The sequence below is a fragment of the Macadamia integrifolia genome, unplaced genomic scaffold, assembly GCF_013358625.1.
Source record: "Macadamia integrifolia cultivar HAES 741 unplaced genomic scaffold, SCU_Mint_v3 scaffold2696, whole genome shotgun sequence".
NCBI classification, from domain to species: Eukaryota; Viridiplantae; Streptophyta; class Magnoliopsida; order Proteales; family Proteaceae; genus Macadamia; species Macadamia integrifolia.
In genome coordinates, this window is record NW_024868894.1 from 3,647 (window position 1) to 22,500 (window position 18,854).

Here is an 18,854-nt window from a genome sequence, read left to right on the forward strand (position 1 = left end):
CATCAAACAGATATTGGCCCCTAAACAGTTAGATGTGAAGAATGCCTTCCTCCATGGAGATTTAGAGCAGGAAGTGTATATGCAGCACCCCTCTTGGCTTCAAGTTTCTGGGAGCCGATGGGAAGGTGTGTCTCCTAAAGAAGGCACTTTATGGTCTGAAGTAGTCACCAAAGGCCTGGTTTGAGAGGTTCAGACAGGCCATTCTAAGAAATGGATACTCCCAGAGTCGAGCAGATCACACATTATTTACCCTAAGAGGTAATGGCACCATCACAACACTGATTGTGTATGTTGATGATATTGTGGTGAATAGAGATGATGATGAGGAGATAACTAAGCTGAAAGCTTATTTGGCTAAACAGTTTGAGATTAAGGATTTAAGACACTTGAAATAATTCTTGGGTATTGAAGTGTCAAGATCTAAGAAGGGAATCAATGTATGCTAGAGAAAATTTATTCAAGATCTGTTGAAGGAAACAGGAACGCTGGGATGTAAACCAACAAGTTTTCCTATTGAGCAGAATCATAAGCTAAGAGAGGATTATGGCCCTTCCCTTGTTGATGTGGGGAAATACTAGAGGCTAGTGGGGAAGCTGATTTATTTATCTCTGACTTGCCTAGACATTTCTTATGCAATGGCAGTTATGAGCCAGTTTATGCATGCACCCAAGAGTGGGCACTTGGATGTTGTTACACCCATGCCCTAACCCGGTCTAATTTGAACTGTTGTGATAGGTCTCGGACCGGAATTAGAAAGTACCACTGGGTTTTGGCTTGCAACTGCCCATTGCAGAAGGGGGAGAGATGACCCCACTTGCTCGTGTGTTGCTTACCAATCCAACTGGAGGGTATTCAAGCCTTCCGATCACAGACGATAATTGACCCAACACCCTACACTCGAATCCCGACACGCACCGAAACTGTCGAAAGGCCATATGCACAGCCTAGGGCAACTACCCATACAAGACTAACTTGTGGACAACAAGCAATCAAGAAAACAAACTGTCTTGACCACCGAAAATTGACCATTGGAAGCACCTGAGGGCTTGGATCCGGTGGGCTGAATCCGGTAGCCAAAATGTGTTGCTGAACTGGTTCCGATGCCCATGAACCCCACATCCCGCATCGGGAAGAGCTCCAGATAACCACACTCTCCCGCACCTTCCCCGTGAATTGTATTTCGTATGAGTCCAAAGAGATGAGCCCGCATGTCTCAAATGCCGAAATAACCTACTTGGACTGGATTAGGACCAACCAAACAGGCCCTATTGAGAACTTACGATATAAGTGGAAATGAGGACTCATTTCCTCATTTCTCTCATTTGTACAAAATGTGGGAGAGGGAAAGAAGAGGAGAAAAAGGAAGAGAAAGGAAGAAGAAGGAGAGGAAGGAGTTTGGAGCTCACCTTGGTGCCGGCTTCCGGCATAGTTACTGGAATCCCTGCCGAAGGTAAAAGCTACCCCTCCTACCACTCTCTTCATTTTGAACTTGGGTAAGGTGTGTATAGATGTGAACCTTGACCCCACACCACCCCAAGCTTGGAGAGTGCGTGTTTCACCTCCCCCAAACCAAGTCCGGTGAGCTCCGACAACGCTTGTGACCAAATGACCATCTAGGGTTTCGATCGTTTGATCGATGTATCTCCCAAATGGCCCCATGGAATCAGAATTTCTTTAGCTTAAAATTATGCTAGGAACACCCCCTACAAACTCCATGGAACAAACCCCGGCGATCGGACCCGAGCCTGAAAGCCTCAATTAACATAAGCACCCTTTGTGTTTCCACTGAAAACAGCCACTGGAAACACCTGGGGCTAAATCTGGTGGGTTATTTCCAGTGAACAGGAAGCCCTTATGAGCTCTCTGTTTCCTCCACTGGATTCACATTTGATGAATCATGTGGGTTCCAACCTTGTTTCCGGTGACTGAACCCAGTGACCTTTACTTTCTAGGTTAGAAAGTGTCTGACTCCTTTGGGGGTAAACCCTATGGTTTCTCCCCGATGTTCCTGACACGCAATAACACCTGATTGCCTTTGTGCCTAGGACAGAGACATGCACGTACCCCGAGGCCAGAATTGAATTGAACACTCGGTGGCCGTACTTGGAACCCGATCCGTTAGAATTTAAACAAAGTGAGGGATGGTTGACTCTTATTTTGGGATTGTTTAATTATTATAGAACTGCTCGCATGTGTAGGATTCTCACATGATTATTTAAATTGCTTAAATAATGATGATGTTCTATAACATCTTATATTTTGATGGAAATGATATGAAATGTATGTTGCGAGATGGAATCCAGTGAGGCCGAGGTGGTTTCGGTACCGTGATTGCAGTATGTTTGTTGCATTCTTGCATTGATTATGCGCATTATATTAGATGTAGTCACGGAATACACTTTGTGGCAGATGGGTTCCCGGTATCGTGTACTCCGGGATTGCATTTGAAAATGGATACGCTTCGTGGCCAATGGGAATCCCGGTGTTGCGTAATCTATACTCAACTATTTTGTATGCTAGAATAGGTATATAGTCGTGGGTTACACCTTGTGGCCGATGGTATCCTAGTATCGTGTACCCCGGGACTATACTTGGAAATGGACCTGCTTCGTGGCCGATGGTGATCCTAGTGTCGCGTGGTCCACACTAACTATATCATTATGAAAGGTAGGTAGGATAATGGTTAGGTGACATTCCCCATGTTACGTCCCCTTGCCAACAGGGGGTAAGGTGTTGGATAACCCAATGGTGGTATATTCGATAAACCTTTCTGGAATACCACACCCGCAGTACGATGTGATTGTTGCCGGAGGCGAGAACTAGTCTGGCATGGCTGATAGTGATCACGATGCCGTGGTTGCCAAGAAGGGGTTATCAGGGGTTTGCTGTGTGACTGATGGACTCATCCTGGGACCGGCAGACTCCTAATCACAGCTAGGGCTTATATCGCTATGTAGTCGATGGCGGTTCCGAGACCAGGGATACAACCTAATGTGCCGTAGTAGCATTACCCGACCTAGTTGTATTGTTAGGTGGTTTAATAATTAAATTGATTGCATCATTCGCATCATAGACTATGTTTTTAATTCCTGTATTCAGGTCATCATGGAATATTATATATGTGAATGTTTGTGCTTGGTTATGCATGAACCCCACCCCTCACTGAGCAAGTTGGAAGCTCACCCCATGTATATGCCCCCTTTTAGACGATGATGCAAGTACGGTCATGCCTATGGCTTATGATTCTTTATCCTCCGGACCCGAGTACGGAGTGAGAGACTAGTGGATGCCGGAAGTAGGGGAGCATGGCCAAGATTGTGCTTGCAAATACTGTGCATAAGCGGTTCTGATACCGAATTGTGAATGGTATATTTTAGGCTTATTATTTTTAAGTCATGGATAATTGTAATAGAATAACTTAGTTATTTATATGATATCACTAGATTCCCCATCTTAAGTTGTGATTCCACTACTAAACTCTGATTCAGCTGCTATTGGTTGGTTTGTGTTGTGAGATTGTGTATGTTAAGGTACTGCTATCAAAGATCCTGGTAGGTTTGTAAGACAGGTACGCGTCTTACTCACACCACCGGTATTCCTAGTGGTAAGTTGGGTTTACTGGAATTGGGGTGTGATAGCTTGGTATCAGAGTGTGATGCTCTGCCTTAACTCGCAATCTCAACGAAACCATGACTTAGGGATTAGGATTTAAATAAAAATCTTAAAGACAACAATTATTAGAAATTACACAAGTAGGAGAGAAGTATAGGTGTCAAAGCCATTCCATTATAATAAAGAACTGAGTATATAAGCTTACACTGATTTTTCTCAAAATAAAACACAGAAAGCAGGAAATCCTAACTAGCCTAAACTTTAGGAATTCAAATAACAGAAGCAAATGACAGGAAATAAATTTCAACTAACTAGAACATAAAACTGTAAAGAAAACATGGAATGGGACATCCTAAGACTATAGTGGCAACCTAAGCCACTATTACTGCTGGTTTTGCCCTTGGCCCTGAGCTCGATTCTGACCCTGTGCTCCCGACTCTGGCACTGGAATGGTAAGGTGGAAGACCATTGCCTGCATTGGTGCCTCATGGGAGGCCAACCGTGTGTCTAGTAGGCAGTAGCTCCTGTCCACACTCTCCAGTCGAGTGTCCATCCTCCTCAGTATGTTAGTGGTGGTATCCAGGCGGGCCATCACATCATTGAGCCTGTAGGGCCTTAAACCCCTAGTGCCATGAGAAGAGGCCACAAAAGTCCCCATAGCCTGAGGGTTAGGTGGTGGAACCACCCCAGCAGGAGGCACATATGGAGGGATTGCACCGCCATCACCCTCTTGATCACCATCGTTACCACCCCTATGACCACCTCCCAGCTGGTTCTCTATATCCATTGTCTGATCCCCCTCAGCCTCATCCTCAGAGACCTCATCCATGTTCAGTGTCATCTTCTTCAGAGTCTTGGTTGAAATCCAAGACACCAGTCCCCTGACTTTCCTCATCCTGCAAGTCCACGCCAAAGCATAGGAAGACCTCAGTCAAAATCCACCTGTAGCAGAGGGTTTCCAGCCCCACGTGCCCCTCCCTCGACCCTTGTCACCATGGTCCACATCAACAGATAGGGGACGCGAACCTGCAGCCTATGTAGCCATAGTAAGTGACATAGGCCTGTAGAATGGACACCTCATCAAAGTGGCTGCTGGTAGGGAGGACATTCAGCTGAATGGTTCTACATACGACCTTCGGCGTAGCCCGATAATTAGCAGTCCAGTGCCACCCAGAAGTCTCCTTTGTGAGCATGTTGTCCACCTCCGGCTGGACATCAAAGTTCTAGAACTCATAAGATGGAGCCCTAGGCGGGCAGTAAGCCAGCTCTCCCTTATTGGAGATCATCAGTATGTTGGCCAACTCAGCTATGCCAAAGGAGATATCAACTCCCTGCACCCTTGAGGTGAGCCTCATCTCCTCAGTGCCGCGATTCTCACATCGTAGATTGCAGTAGAAAAGCTTCACAAGCCGTGGTAGTATTTCATGTTCGGTTTTAGGATATGGTACCACCCTAGGGCTTCGAAGCGTTGGCGGAGGCGAAACTGACGGAAGTCCCTTGTCCTCACATACTTCCCAGGATCAATGTTCTGGTACTCAAACTTCTCCTAGCGATCTTGTTCCTCCACAGAGCGGAACAATCGGTGATCATACTATTCTTCCTCGGGAATAACCGGTTGTGCGGCACCATGGTGGGGATGAACACGACGACCAGACATGGTTGCAACAGAAAGTCCCTAAGGTTTAAGAAGAACAAAACCTAAGTAAGGAAGAATGCCAGAAACCAAAGAGAAAATCTCAAAACCTAGGTCAGAGAAGAACTCACCTTGGATGCGTAGGCGGCAATAATCGGTTGCGAAATTGCGAGTGGAAGGTTGGGAATGGTTGGGAAAACCTCCTCTGGCTATTTCTCCTTCTCCACAGCAACAAGTAGGGTAGGGTTTTGTGAGAAACCTCAATCCTGAGCCTATTTATAACGTTTTTAGGTCCACTGGAAACACTGGACTTGAATCCGGTGAATAAAAAATTTTTAAATTTGCTCTGTTTTGGTCGCTGGAAATATCAGAATATGACTGATATTTCTGGTGAACCAACCCATATTTCCGATGAAAACCCCCTGTTTCCAGTGAACTATTTGGGGAATGAATTATTTATTTATTTTTTTTTATATTATAATATTTGCTTCCTTAATTAGGGATTTCCTCCCTAATACGCATGTGATTGGATTTCAATAATTGGTGGACCCCACCTATGCATACTCTAACCCTAAATTATTCATTGCGTACACATGCAGGACCCACTATGCATGTTTACTTTAACATGCTTGCTATTTATGTATGTGTGACTAATTAAGATTCCTCAATGGGAATCATGTCACGCAGGAATACCCGATCCGATCTAATGCGTCACCTCCCGCTTCCCCTACGAGGAACTGAGGTAGACCGCACAGTGTACCACCGGCCCCACCTGTTCGTATAGGATGTTGCCAACATAATGGGCAACATAATGCGTGATGTGGAAGAGAGGCAAACTCAATTCATGGCTGGGATTGATACCGAGATCCAGGCTGCTATTGGAGCCCAGAATACACCTCGCGCACCCCCTACTCCACCGGCACCAGCCCTGGTGCCAACTGGCTCAGCCACCCTTCAGACATCCGATGGGATGCAAGGGCAAGTGTGTTGGGAATACCACACTCCACATTGGTTTTGATGATAACAAACAAGTGTGTGTGCAACTAATGTTTTCATACCAAGTGTGATGTGAAGGATCAAGACACGAGGCTGCTTAACCTCTAGCTCAAGAATATGGAGCCATAGAAGAATTTAGAAGTATATTAAAGCTCAAGATCAAGTTGCACGTAGAAGTCAAGAAGATATGGAAATAAGCAAGTGATCGAAGACTTTCTTGAAGATCTTTACATTAGGTTGTAATAGCACACACAAGCACGCCCCACACTCATGCATGTACATGTTAGAAAGACCCTAGGTGCAACCTAAGTGTTTGGTTTCATGCTCGTAATTGCTAGACAGCAAAAAACATAAAACAGAGGCCATCCGGTACTTACTGGATTGAACTAGCACTTACCAGATCGTCTCTATGAGCTAAAACTTATCAGACCAGGCCACCAAAGGCCATCCGGTACCTACCGAATGGAACCGGTAACTACCAGATTATTCCGGAAGTTCTTCCGGTTAGCCGGATCAGCTCTGGATGTAAAGAACATCTTAGAGATAGCCAACAAAGGCTATACGGTACCTACTGGATGCCTTCTGAACACCCCAACGGCTAGATTTGGGTAAAGGTAACATGATCCGGTAAGGTACTTACCGGATCTAACCGATAACTACCGGATGAGGTATTTTCTGCCCGTTTGAGTTTATACTCCTTCCAAATTTGGAGATTCTGTTACCCAAATCAAGCCCAATCTTCATCCATATAAATACCCTACTGATGGCTTTATTAATTAACAATTAAGTGAGCATTAGCAATCATAATCAAAGTGCTATTCAGTGAGAAACAGTTCTTATAACATTGAGTTCAACTATTGAAGAAAAATACACTTTTCAAGAACTCAAGTTGTGTGGAAGTCTTCATCATTATTCAATATCCAAAGGGAGACTACTAAAAGGTGCTGTTTATTATTTGTCATTTCATATTCATTGCATGCACCGCATGAGGTAACTCAAAACTCTATTCCACTTTTCTCTTTTACACCTGTCTAGACTGGACTTAGGCTAGTGTAGGATTCTTTTGTCTTAATAAGATTGTAAAGGTCTCTCTATCTGTAAAAGAAATTGTAAAGGTGTCTCTCTACCTGTAAATGAGATTGTGTAAAAGGTTTTCTTCCCTACCTACTGTACTGAAAGGGAGAACAACTGGAATACCTTACAAGAGGATCTAGACTCAGGTTAAGTCGAACCACTATAAATCTTGGTGCAGTGTGATTGTGATATTTTATTCCGTATTATTTTTAATTCATAATCACATTTGGGAATCCAATTTATTCGAAAAGATTTTAATTTCCACTAGTATAACCTATTTATCCCCCTCTAGGTTATTTCAATTAGTATCAGAGCGGGAGCTCAATATATAAGATTAAATTGTCATAAGTGAGTCAAAGACCATGGCCACATCCCAAGGACCACATAAAGGCATAAATGCCTCAAGACCCCCTTCAATGGAGAAAATTTCTCATTTTGGAAATGTAGGTTTAAAAATTTTGTTTGTGGACATATCATTCTTATATGGAGAGCCATAGAGATTGGACCCTATGTCATCACATAAGAAGTTGAAGGAAAGAGAGTACCGAAGGATGAGGCAGAGTGGACTGCCGATGATATAACTTTCATCCAGTAAAATTTTAGAGCCATCACATTCCTACAATGTGCATTGAACGAGAAAGAATTCAACCGAGTCATAGTATGTGACAGCCAAGGAAATTTGGGACATGCTTCTAGTAACTCACGAAGGTACAGAAGAGGTAAAAGAAAGAAAGGTAGATCAACTTGTTTCAGATTACGAGTCATTTTTCATGAAAGAAAATGAAACCATAACTAAAATGTTTACTCGTCTTACTAATATTATGAATAGTCTTAAAAGCTTAGCTAAGGCTTATACTAACGCTGAAAAGGTTAAAAAAATCTTGAGAGGCCTTACCAACAGCTTGAAGACCCAAGAAGATAGCAATAGAAGAAGCTAAGGATCTAACGAAGATATCCCTTGATTACTTGTCGGGGTCCTTACAAACTCATGAAGTGGAGTTGAAAGTTAGTAAACCAACTCCTGAAAATAAAAGGACTAGCATTGAAGTCTTCCCAAACCACAGAAGAGGTAAGTGATGACGATGAAGACGAAGAGTTCGACATGGAAAGAGAAATATCTCTCATCACAAGGAAGTTCAACAAATTCCTCAAGAAGGGAAGAATACCATACAAGAATAAAGCTCATGGTGACAAATCATACAGAGAAAAAAGTAAATCTAAACTTAAAAACAAGGAGACCTCTTTTAAAGATATTGTGTGCTTTGAATGTAGAAAACCTGGACATTTCAGAACTGAATGCCTATACAAACCAAAGAAGAAGGCTTATACAGCCACATGGGACTCAAGTGATGAAGAAGAGAAAAACGACTCCTAAGAAGAAGTCACCAACCTAGCCTTAATGACTCTTGGAGATGAAGAACAAGAGGTAAATCCTCAAAACCAGAATGACTCTCTCCTAAACGATTCCAATGAAGAACTTCAGGGAGCCTTCGAGGCTTTGTATGAAGAAAGTCTGAAATTAGAATCAGACAAAAATATGTTAGAAAAGGAGGTTGAAACCTTAAAACGGAGAATAGATGCCTTAACCTCTAAAGTGAGTGAACTTGAGGAAGAAAACTCAAAGTTGACTACTATCCTTTGCACCTTTACTAAAGGTCAAAAGAATCTCAATGACCTTCTTGGCTCACAACGCAAAGGTCCACATAAAAGAGAAGGACTAGGATATAATGGACAAAATCCATCTAGGAGAGGAGAAGTACAAGTTGAGAACCCAAGAAGGGCTGGCCAAGATTATCAACCATCAACCTCCTATGTAAAATGTAGTTTTTGCAAGAAAATTGGGCATTCTATAAATCAGTGTAATGCCAAGAAAAGGAAGGCCACAAACTCTCAAAATGAGAGACAAAAGGTCAACCATACCTACTACTACACTCCTCAAAGAAGGAGACAATATAGACCTCAAAAGGACTCAAGATCTATGCCTAAATATAGAAAACCCCAACCTCAAAGGGGATATTCTATTAAAAAGACCCAAAGGCAATTCCAAGCCTATAGAACTTACCCCCAAGAGTCCTATAGACCTCAAGAGGACTCAAGATCTATGCCTAAATATAGAAAACCCCAACCTCAAAGGGGATATTGTATTGAAAAGACCCAAAGGCAATTCCAAGCCTATAGAACTTACCCCCAAGAGTCCTATAGACCTCATGGGAAATACCAATCCCAAAGGTCCTATAGATCTCAAAGGTCATATGCACCTCAAAGATCATATGGATCATATAAATCGCAAAGAACCCAGAGGAACTTAAGGTCATCTCAAAGACAAATGCAGAGACCTAAAAGTTACAAGACCACTTAGGTCCCAATAGGGACATTTGACACTAACAGTGACGGATCCATGAGATTACGGGGACCAATGTATAACTAAACTCTTGTTGTAGGTTTGCTTGAAGAATAAGATTGAAGCTGAATGGGTGATAGAAAGTGGATACTCCAAGCACATGACATCCAACAAAAACTTGTTCTCAAGCATACGAGACAACGACGGAGAACGGATTTCATTTGGAGATGACAGCAGAGGAAAGATTGCTGGAATTGGGAAGATAAAACTAGGAGTTATTTCTATTTCCAATGTGTACTATGTTAAGAATCTAAACTATAACCTACTTAGTGTTAGTTAATTGTGAGGAATAGGTTATAAATCAGAATTTGATGTATCACATTGCTATATCAAAGATGCAAATGATGACGTGATCTTAAAGGGAACTAGGAAAAATAATATATAAATTTACATACTAGAAGAAACAAACCTTTAATGTTTATTTGGTTTCTAACCATAGTGAATCCTCACTTTAGCATAGAAGGCTTGGTCATGTAAATGTCAAGCTAATCCGATCGAGACGCATCACCGACCCCCCATCTGCTTCCCTCTCGATAATTTCAAGCACTCTTTGACTCTCTTTTCAAAGTCCTTTTCATCTTTCCCTCGTGGTACTTGTTTGCTATATGTCTCTCGCCCATATTTAGCCTTGGATGGAATTTACTGCCCAATTGGGGGTGCATTCCCAAACAACCTGACTCACCGACAGTGCCTTGTGGTGCGATAGGGTTCAGACAAAATGGGGCTCTCACTCTCTCTGGTGCCCCCTTCCAGGGGACTTGGGCCCGGTCCTCCACTGAGGATGCTTCTACAAACTACAATTCAAACGACAAAGCCACCCAATTCTCAAGCTGGGCTCTTCCTGGTTCGCTCGCCGTTACTAAGGGAATCCTCGTAAGTTTCTTGTCCTCTGCTTATTGATATGCTTAAACTCAGTAGGTAGCCCCGCCTGACCTGGATTCACAGTCGAAATGCCATCAAATGGCAATCAGGGAAACACACACACGATGTCCAAACAATGGCAAAGTGGCTCGAACCACCACTCCTAGTGACGCTTGCCACACAAGGGGCCCTTGACTTTGGGCCGACCGCACCTCGAATAGAGACACGGGGGGCCAATCTTCGCTTTGAACCACCACCACAAGGGGCAAAGGAGGTGGGGCAACATGACGCATTATGCCCAGGCAAGCGTGCCCTTAGCCCAATGGCCTAGGGTTCAACTTGCGTTCAAAGACTCGATGGTTCATGGGATTCTGTAATTCACACCAAGTATCACATTTCAATACATTCTTCATCAATCCAAGAGCCGAGATATCCGTTTCCAAGAGTCGTTAAGATAAAGATTCGGATCTAGGATGACCACACCACACCAAAGGCGCAATGATGTCATGTCCTTTCCATTGCGAGTTCCTTGGCGCCGACTACACCGGTGGTTGTGTTTGGGTCAAATGTTACGAAGGATCACAGGCCAACCTTTTACAAGGGTCGGGAAGGAAGGAGCTCAGGCTCCCACGACCAACCTTGATCGCGTAACAGAACATGTTCACGGGTCTCGCTGAGCAGGTATCGACAATGATCCTGTCACAGGTTCACCTACAGAAACCTTCTTACAACTTCTCCTTCCTTAAATGATAAGGTTCAATGGACTTCTCGTGATGTCGATGGTGGTGAACCACCCACATTTCCTCGATCTTAACACTTCACCGGACCATTCAATCAGTAGGAGTGACAGGCGGTGTGTACAAAGGGCAGGGACATAGTCAACGCGAGCTGATGACTCCCGCTTACTAAGAATTCCTCGTTGACGACCAATAATTGCAACGATCTATTACCATCACGATGAAATTTTTAAAGATTACCCGGGCCCATAGGCCAAGGCTATAGACTCGTTGAATACATCAGTGTAGCGCGTGTGCGGCCCAAAATATCTAAGGGCATCACAGACCTATTATTGCCTCAAACTTTCGTGGCCTAAATGGCTATAGTCCCTCCAAGAAGCTGGCCGTGGATGGTCACCTTCACATAGCTAGTTAGCAGGCTGAGGTCTCGTTCGTTAATGGAATTAACCAGACAAATCGCTCCACCAACTAAGAACGGCCATGCACCACCACCCATAGAATCAAGAAAGAGCTCTCAGTCTGTCAATCCTTATTATGTCTGGACCTGGTAAGTTTCCCCATGTTGAGTCAAATTAAGCCGCAGGCTCCACTCCTGGTGGTGCCCTTCTGTTAATTCCTTTAAGTTTCAGCCTTGCGACCATACTCCCCCGGGAACCCAAAAACTTTGATTTCTCATAAGCTGCCAGTGGAGTCCTAAAAGCAACATCCGTAGATCCCTGGTCGGCATCGTTTATGGTTGAGACTAGGATGGTATCTGATCGTCTTCGAGCCCCCAACTTTCGTTCTTGATTAATAAAAACATCCTTGGCAAATTTTTTCGCAGTGGTTCTTCTTTTATAAATCCAAGAATTTCACCTCTGACTGTCCCTGTTAATCATTACTCTGATCTCGAAGGCCAACGCAATATGACCGAAATCCTATGATGTTATCCCAAGCTAATGTATCCAGAGTGTTGGCTTGCTTTGAGCACTCTAATTTCTTCAAGTAACAACATTAGAAGCACGACCCTGCCAATTAAGGCCAAGAGTGCATCGCCGACAAAAGGGACAAGATGACCGATACACACCGTGAGGTGGATCGATCGACCCATCCCAAAGTCCAACTACGAGCTTTTTAACTGCAACAACTTAAATATATGCAATTGGAGCTGAAATTACCGTGTCTGCTAGCACCAGACTTGCCCTCCAATGGATCCTCGTTAAGGGATTTAGATTGTACTCATTCCAATTACCAGACTCGAAGAGCCCAGTATTGTTATTTATTGTCACTACCTCCCCATGTCAAGATTGGGTAATTTGTGTGCCTACTGCCTTCCTTGGATGTTGTATCCATTTCTCAGGCTCCCTTTCTGGAATCGAACCTTAATTCTCTATCACCCTTCACCACCATAGTAGGCCACTATCCTACCATCAAAAGTTGATGGGGTAGAGCCAGCGTGGTCGGCACAAAGGCTATGCGATCCGTCGAGTTATCATGAATCATCAGAGCAATGGGCAGAGCCCACATCGAACTTTTATCTAATAAATGCATCCCATCCAAAAGTCGGGGTTCGGTGCACGTATTAGCTCTAGAATTACAACGGTTATCCGAGTAGCAAATACCATCAACAAACTATAACCGATTTAGTGAGCCATTCGCAGTTTCATAGTCTGAATTAGTTCATACTTACACATGCATGAATTAATCTTTGAGACAAGCATATGACAACTAGCAGGATCAACCAGGTAACTTTCCTTCTCGACGCCAAAGCACTGCATGAACCACATCCCCAATTGTGCATTGGGTGATGCTGCTCCATACATTAATGGCGGTCTATCGTTCTTGTGCAACGAGTCACAACCAAAGGATTCAAGAGGACACACACACACATCCAACTTGCCCCACAAAATGTCCTGCATCCTAGAGCACAAACAGTGCACATGCACCACTGACACAAAGAAAGTGGATATATGCGTCGTAAGCCAAGCCACCTCACACCAACCACTAGGGCAGGCAAGAGGGATGAAATGAGAGTGAAGGGGCAGCATCTTTTCATCCAACTAGGTAAGCAACACAGGAACCATTTTCATGCTTTTCACAAAGACACTTTTGGCCCATCGCAACCCATAGAGGTATTTGTGCATAGTCGCACCTAGGCATGACTTAGAAATGTGATTCGCCAAATAGCAAAGACCACAAGACCGAGTATGAGAAAGCTCTCGCAAGCAACAAACCCACGATAATGCAAATTTTTTAAAAGAACAAGGGGAGGGGGGAAGGGACATGTGATTTGTCTCCAGTTGCAAGCTAGCAACCTATGTTCATCAGAGACCCACGTTAATGTCATATTGTAACACTTCCGGCAGGAGACATGCAAACACCTCCACACCTAGGTGCGACTTAGAAACACATTTCTCCAAATACCATAAGGCTACAAAACCGAGCATGAGAAAACTCATGCAAGCAACAAACCCACGAGAATGCAATTTTCTTTTTAAAAACAAAAGGGAGGGTAGGGGGAGGGACTCGTGATCTATCTCCACCTGCAAGCTTGCGAACCTATGTTCTCCAGAGACCCACGTTAATGTCGCATTATAACACTTGCCGCAGGAGGCATGCAAACACCTCCGCACCTAGGCGCGACTTAGAAATGCATTCCTCCAAATAGCAAAGGCCACAAAATTGAGCATGACAGAACTCTTGCAAGCAATATACCGACAAGAATGGAAATTTTTTTAAAAAGCAAGGAGGGGCGAGGGACTCATGATCTACCTCCACCTGCAAGCTTGCAACCTATGTTCTCCAGAGACCCACGTTAATGTCGTATTATCACAATGGCCGCAAAAATGCTTGCAAACACCTCCACACCTAGGCACGACTTTGAAACGCACTTCTCCAATTAGCATAGGCCACAAAATTGGCCATGAAAAAATACTTGCAAGCAACAAACCCTTGATAATGCAATTTAAAAAAAAAAAACAATGGGATGGGGGGGAGGGACCAACCAAATATTTATTGTGCAAATTGACTTGACCAATGATTTCGTGAAACCCATTCATTGGGCATGTCAATGTAAACAATAGTCCACCTCTTGTACCATGACCTACATATGACAACAAGCCAAAGAGCAAAGTGGGGTGGTGGAAATGCGTGACTATGGACACGCCCATAAAAAGTGGCACTAGCACAACTGCACATGGCAGGAAGCAAAGCACGTCAAACTGCCATGGTGCCTAGATGGTATTAATCAATGGGGCCAACGCATCATTTCCACATTTTTCACATACCATGACTCTCTTGGGCATGCTGTACAAAAACTATCAAAAGTGGTAGTAGGCTGCGATGAGGGTGTAGGTGCAGTGTGCAGGCAGCCATAAAAACCCACTAGCATGCATTGGCCGGCCAAGGTGCAAAACAAGGGGCTAATCATTCAAACCATCATGCCATATTGCTATCCTTCACATGCCATGCAACTCTTGGGCATGTTGTGTGGCTATCGGCGTATGTGGCAGTAGCTATGCAGGGAGCCATGCACGCCCAGCAGCATGCCATGGCAGGCCACAATGCACATCAAAGGCAGTCACTGGAACCAATGTGCTTTGATGGTGATTTTCACATGCCAGGCCTATTTTGGACATGCCATGCGGCTACGAGCGCATCTGGCAGCAGCTGTTGGGGCACAACAGCACAAGGTAGGAACCCTTGTGCACCCAATAGCCCAGGGTGGCAGGCAGCGGTGTGTGGCAGAGGGGCTAAACATCGGGATGCATTGGCCATTTATTTGTTTTCAAATGCCATGCCTCTCTTGAAAATGTTGTGCAGCAGTCGGTGCCTCGTGTGCAGCCGAAGGCCGCAAAGGAGCCTCTATTGCATGGGCCATGGGGAACACGACAGCACCCATGTGTGAGCCATGTGTGTGCGACTATGTGCACGGAAGACTGCAGACGTGGGTACAAAAGTGCAGCAATTCCTGCAACCTTGCGCGTGCCATGTGCTGAAATGGCCGTGGCATGTGCGGTCATGCCAGCCATCATGATCACTGCACGGGAGGCCATACCAGTGAACTTGCACTGTAGTGTAGCCATGCGCGATGCATGTGCTACCACGTAATGCAACCTTACACGTGGCGGTGCAGTCAAGCCTATACAACCTCGTGCATGGCACATCCGATAACTCCCGAAACCAAGCACGCGGTGAAGCAGCGATGGGCGTGGCACATGCCGCCATGAATGCGACCTGGAGGGTGATGTGCAGCAACGCACACAACCTTGCGAGTGGTAGGGCAGCCAGGGGTGCGGGATGTGTGGCTATGCTAGCAACCTTACGTGCGTTAGTGCAGCCAAGCACGCAACATGTGCGGCTAGGAACGTAACCTTGGGCGCAGCTGTGCAGCCATCTGGGTGTCAGGTGCGCCATGCCTGTAACCATTCACGCGGCATGTGTAGCCACGCGGGCAACCTTGTGCTGGGCATGTGTAGCCGTGGTCGTAACCATTTACATGGAAGTTTGGCATGGGCAGTAGCATAGTGCCCGTAGCCTGCACCATTGCCCGAAGCCATGTGCGGCCGTGCCTACCACCTTGCATACTATTGTGCACCCTTTCCCGCAGTAATGTGCATTGTTGCCTGCCACCTTACACATGATGGTGCACCCTTGCCCCCAGCCATATGCGCACGGTAACCTACACCCATGCTCGTGATAGTGGAGCCTTACCTGTAGCCGTGCGTGAGGTGGTATGCAACCATGTGTGCGGTATTGCAGCCTCACCTGCATCCATGTGTGCCGCAACCTGCCTTGATGCCAGCAGCCTTGGACACTCTAGTGCAACCTTGCCTGCAGCAATGCCTACACCTTGTGCGGCCATGCCACCTACCTTCCGCGTGGTAGTGCAGCCATGCCTACACCTATGCACGATAGCCAGCATCCATGCCCGTACAGTACAGCCTTGCTTGCTGCCAGGCAAGCAGCAACCTGCACCTTGTTAGGCCTTGCCAGCCACTTGCGCACTCGGTAGTTCAACCGTGTGCAAGACAGCCTGCCATCATGCACACGACATGTGCAGCTATGCTTACATCCATGGGCGCAGGTAGTGCAACCATGCCCGCAGTCACGCACGTGCCGGCCTATAACATTGTGCGGGGTAGCACTACCATTCTTGCACCCATGCGCGCGACAGAGTCCGTGGGGTAAGGCCTTGATTACGGCCAAGTGCGCGGTAGCCTGCCACCATGCATGCACCTTGTGCGGCCGTGCATGTGGCACTGCTGCCTTGTGCACTTCTTTCATATGCACTTAGGCACACTTAGGGGGCACGCATAGGCATAGTTATGGGCACGTATATGTGCACACCTGCAGCATTCAAGAGCACACTTAGGCAACATTTGGGGCATTCAAGGGCACAATTAGGCAACACTTGGGCTACACTTGGGTGCATGCATAGACACACTTATTCAACACTTGGGGGCATATGTAGGCACACTTAAGGCGACACTTGGGGCATTCAAGAGCACGCACAGGCACACTTGGATGCACACTTAGGCAACAGTTGTGGGCATGTATGGGCACAGTTAGGCAACACTTGGGCCATTCAATGTGCACATGTAGTCAACACTTGGGGTGTTGTGCGGCCATTCAATATGCACACATGGGCACATGTAGTCAACACTTGGGGGCACATGTAGTCAACACTTGGGGGCACATGTAGGTACACACTTGGGCCATTCAAGAGCACGTTATCACGGCTTTAGACCTTTCTAAACAACCGCAACAGCACTTAGCACTTCCACTAGCACCAAGTCAGCCTAACTACCCTCCTTAAGGGACTTGGGAAGAGAAGAAGTGAACTCAAGTGTGAGTTTGAGAAGAATGAACTTGTATTGCACTAGAGAACTCTTGAGTACAAGGCTTGAGTACTCACTTGTTTGGTTGAACACTCTTGGTTGGTCCTTGGTGAGTGCCTTTGCCAAATGAGGCAACACCTACCCCAAGTTACAATGGATGGCAAAGATATTTACAAATGTCCTCCATCCAATGGTTGGGGAGGAAACTAGAAGCTTCCCACCTCCTTAGCGGAGCTCTAGAAATCTCTCCCAAAATATCTCCTATGAATATCTTCTACAAATATCTATAATAAAATATCTATTGTTACTACACCTTTGTAGAAAACTCTAGAACTTGGATCTTACTTAGCCCAATGGCCTAAGTCCATGGGCTTGGTGAGCTAGGCCCATTGGCCTATGTTGGGCAGGTTGTGACACTCTCCCCGACCTAAATCTGCGATGCCCTCGTCACAACCTCCTTGTGGTACTTTTATTCATGAGCCATCTCAGTATGCCACTTGTCACTCATCTCGTCTTGCTCTTTGGTTGCCCCTTCCACTTGACTAAATACTCCACATATGGAGATAGTTTGTGTCTTTGGATGATTGGATCCACAATCCAATTAGGCTCCCTCTCGTAAGGAGTAACGCCTATTGGGGTTCTTGTTATAGTCACATAACTCGAGCCTCCTACAACGTCGTCTAGTTGTCTCCATTCTCTCATTTACATCTTCCTCCTCTTGGCTTGGATGGCTTGCTCCCAAATTCTCCTTGTCTTGCCCTCCCGTCCAAGGGCAAGTAAGCACTAAGCCCCTGGATGGTGTTGGAGAACTCCTTTAGTCCCAAGGTTCGTCTCGACCCCTCGAGCAACATTATGTATGGGGCATTCTTTGGAGTTGATAGCCTTAGGATGCCCTTGGGCCGAGTTCCTTTACCTCCTCCATCAAGGCAAGGTTGTGTGTGGCTCCTGTATCTACCTTCGCTTGTGTGGGCTTCCCATTGATGCACACATTTGCATGCATCAACCCCTTTTGAGAGTTAAGGGCCTTACCCCTATCTCGGCCCTGGTGGCACCACGTTGCATTGGGGACCCCATATAGGGTGGCTCTTCCCCTTGGCCCTCTTCCTACAATAGGGCACTAAGAGCTTTCCTCCTAGGGCAATCCCTAAACCAATGTAGCTCATCACATAAGAATCACAAGTCTCTAGAAGCTTCCCACCTCCTTAGAGGAGAACTCTAGAAATCTTTCCCAAAATATCTCCTATAAATATCTTCTAGAAATATCTACAATAAAATTATCTAGAGTTACTATACCGTTGTAGAAAACTCTAGAACTTAGACCTTACATAGCCCAATGGCCTAAGTCCATGGGCCTATGTTGGGCAGGTCGTGACAATGTGTACACTTAGTGGCACTCAATGTGCACGCATAGGCACACTTCACTTGGGCAACATGCATAACCATACTCAGGAAACCGTTGGGTCAGTTAACACTTAGGGGCATACCTGGGGCCATGCATGGACAATCCTAGCCTCAGGAGGGTGTGGGGGTAGAATTAAAAATATTTAGGGGGAAAGAAAAGGGGAAAAAGATGGGGGGATGAATCGATGTGACATGGGGCTGAATCTCAGTGGATCGTGGCAGCAAGGCCACTCTGCCACTTACAACACCACATCGCATATTTCAGTCTTCTGCAAAGGATTCTACCCATCGCCCGACAAGAATTACGCTTTAAGGCAACC

General features: G+C 45.5%; 1 non-coding gene and 1 pseudogene across 1 annotated transcript in view; both read right to left on the minus strand.

The window, feature by feature from the left end:
- Nucleotides 1–10,869: 10,869 nt before the first annotated feature.
- Nucleotides 10,870–11,025, minus strand: LOC122067083 (annotated as a pseudogene).
- Nucleotides 11,026–18,711: 7,686 nt separating this feature from the next.
- The window catches only part of LOC122067080, a 3,406-nt gene continuing 3,263 nt past the window's right edge, over nt 18,712–18,854 (minus strand). The window contains exon 1 of the ribosomal RNA XR_006136572.1: nt 18,712–18,854. This exon is cut by the window's right edge and continues 3,263 nt beyond it. This is a non-coding gene — a ribosomal RNA (28S ribosomal RNA).